This window comes from Sinocyclocheilus anshuiensis, unplaced genomic scaffold, assembly GCF_001515605.1.
Source record: "Sinocyclocheilus anshuiensis isolate Anshui unplaced genomic scaffold, SAMN03320099.WGS_v1.1 scaffold2803, whole genome shotgun sequence".
In the NCBI taxonomy this organism is placed as follows: Eukaryota; Metazoa; Chordata; class Actinopteri; order Cypriniformes; family Cyprinidae; genus Sinocyclocheilus; species Sinocyclocheilus anshuiensis.
In genome coordinates this window covers 10,716-13,644 of record NW_015551013.1, presented here as the reverse complement: position 1 = coordinate 13,644, position 2,929 = coordinate 10,716, and positions in this window count along the sequence as shown.

Sequence of the window (2,929 nt, the reverse complement as noted above, 5' to 3'; positions counted from 1 at the left end):
CTCTCACACACACACACACACACACAACACACACACAACACACACTAGACAGAAATCCGAACGTACTCATGAAACACAGAATCAAACCGAATCAAGCTAGCATCGTGTTTACACTCGCAGCAACGGTGACTGAAGTAAATTAAAGTGAAACTGACCGTCATGATGGTAAATCCAGCCGCAGCACAAACACAAGCACAGATTAAATAAAGCGCATCTGAGGAGCCTCGGCGCTGTCAAGTTTCCCTAAAGCTGAAGATCATCATGTTTAATAACACTTTTCATCATTTAATCGACAGATCTCGGCGTAAATTTGGCGGAACTCTCGCTGCTGTCGCAGTTGCCGGGGCGGAACCCGATTAGAGTTCAGCGGAAGCGAGCGGCCAATCAGAGCCGCCCAGCGCAGCACAGCAACCAATCAGAACCGCTCAACGCAGCACTGAGCCCAATCAGAACTGCCTAGTGCAGCACAGCAACCAATTAGAAACGCGCAGCGTAGCACAGCAACCAATCAGAACCGCGCCATACAATCGGCTCATCAAGCTGCAAATAATAATAATTATTATTACTACCGTGTTTTTTGCTACTAAAATTATGGTTGTAATAATGTTCCTGTAGTGGCAGCCATGGTAAATTTGTGGTTACTGTAGTAAAACCATGGTTAATTTTTGTAAAATGCTGCCAGGCTTTTGTAGCCCTAAAGATGAAACTTTAGCACAAGTTTTTCTGATAGATTTATTAACAGCAATTACAGAACATAACATAACTTTTAACAAGCAGTTTACATATATTTACTTGCACAGCCTAATTAAAATAACTATTGCGTGTACACTATACTGTTCAAAAGACTGGGGTCAGTAAGATTTTTGTAATGTTTTTGAAAGAAGTCTCTAACAATGCTAACCAAGGCTGCACTTATTTGAATGACAAATTCAGCAAAAACGGCAATACAGTGAAATATAACAATTAAAAATAACTATTTTTAAAATGCATTTAAAATGCATCTGTGATCAAAGCTGAATTTTCAGCATCATAACTCGTCTTCAAGGTCACATGACCCTTCAGAAATCAATATCATTTGGTGCTCAATAAACATTTCTGATTATTATCAATATTACAAACAGTTGTGCTGCTTCATATTTGCATGGAAACCGTGATACATTTTTCAGAATTTGATGAACAATATGTTTATATTGTTACTATAGGCTATGGGGGGGGGGAGGGGGCAATAATAACAATGAAAAAGCCTTTACTGTCATTTTTGATCAACTTAATGCATCCTTGCTGAATAAAAGTATACATTTTCTTTAAAAATCTTACTGACGTCAACATCTTGAGCAGTTGTGCAATTTAAGGGCAGTGGTGGCACTGGTTGCTGCTTCTGATGCTTCTGGGAAACGCAGCCATATTTGAACAATCACTGCGAGCAAAGACAATCTGTCTGTGATTGGCTGATTGGTTCTGTCTTTCAGCATTTGTGTGTGTTCCGATGAGCAGGAGAAATAGTTCAATTTTAATTTCAATTTAAGAGTGCTTTATTGGCATCACAAAAATTATACATTTGTATTGCCAAGTACGGTATAGTTCTATCCTACACAAACATTTGCTAATATTACGTCTATTTTTCCACTTAGAAACTTATTTTATGCACCAAATGTCTTGCTAAATTAATCAAATGAATGATTAAAAATGCACTTTAGGTTCGATATTTTTCATGTGAGGATCAGTTCTTCGCCCATCCCTAGCTGTCATTCTGCCTAGAATCTCCTTTTGTGTTCCGTGGAAGAAAGTAAGTCATGCAGGTTTGGTACAACAATGTGGTGAGTAAATGTTGTCGAGAGTTTTTAATTGTGAGTGGACGATCTCTTTAATGGTGAGTGTCGTGTGGTCATGACGTGCCTGCTGCATTGGTTCTTCATCGGTCTGTTCCACGCTGCAGGAGAAATACACCGACTTTCTGCAGAGCAAACACACACAGAGTGAGCAGCGGTGAAACCACAGCGCCTCCGCAGGCAGACGGCGGTGTTACTGTACCTGCTTCTGTCCTGATGCTCTGCCGGACTGAGTCTGCTCCGCGGCCGGACTGCTGGCTCTCTGTCACAAACACGGGTGAAATACATGAGCAGTGCGGCTGACACACAGGTCAACGCTCTCGGACCCCGGCAGACGTGTGTGTAAACAGGAGACTGTGTGTTTGGGTTTTGATGTCGTTCCACTCGGCTCATTATGGCTGGACCGAACTGTTCAAGGGTGGTGTATCGTTTTTCTCGTACAACGTGAATATAATGTCATATGCAGGAGGCAGACTAGTTGTAATATTTGAAACGTTACTGAGGACTGCGGCATATATGCATTACATCTTACTGGTGCCTAAATCTAAAACTTTAAGGCTCTTTTGCACCAAGAACAAAAACAATAACGATAACTATAATGACTACACTAACAATAACTATGATTACACTAACGAACAAGAAATGCTTACACTCAAGAAAATATGATCATATTACCCCAATTTTACAGTCTCTGCACTGGCTACCTATTAAATTCCGTATCAGTTACAAGATATTATTACTTGCCTATAAGGCCCTTAATGGGTTAGCTCCTGCGTACCTAACTAGTCTTCTACTACGCTACAATCCATCACGCTCCCTAAGGTCGCAAAACTCTGGACTTTTGGTAGTACCTAGGATAGCAAAGTCCACTAAAGGAGGTAGAGCTTTTTCGCATTTGGCTCCCAAACTCTGGAATAGCCTTCCTGATAACGTTCGGGGTTCAGACACACTCTCCCTGTTTAAATCTAGATTAAAGACACATCTCTTTGGCCAAGCATTCAAATAATGCATCTCATAATCTTTTACTGCAGTTATATCTGATCAAATGCACATTATTATTCTTTAGCTTGGGTTAAACAAATAAATTTTGCTTGGTTGGA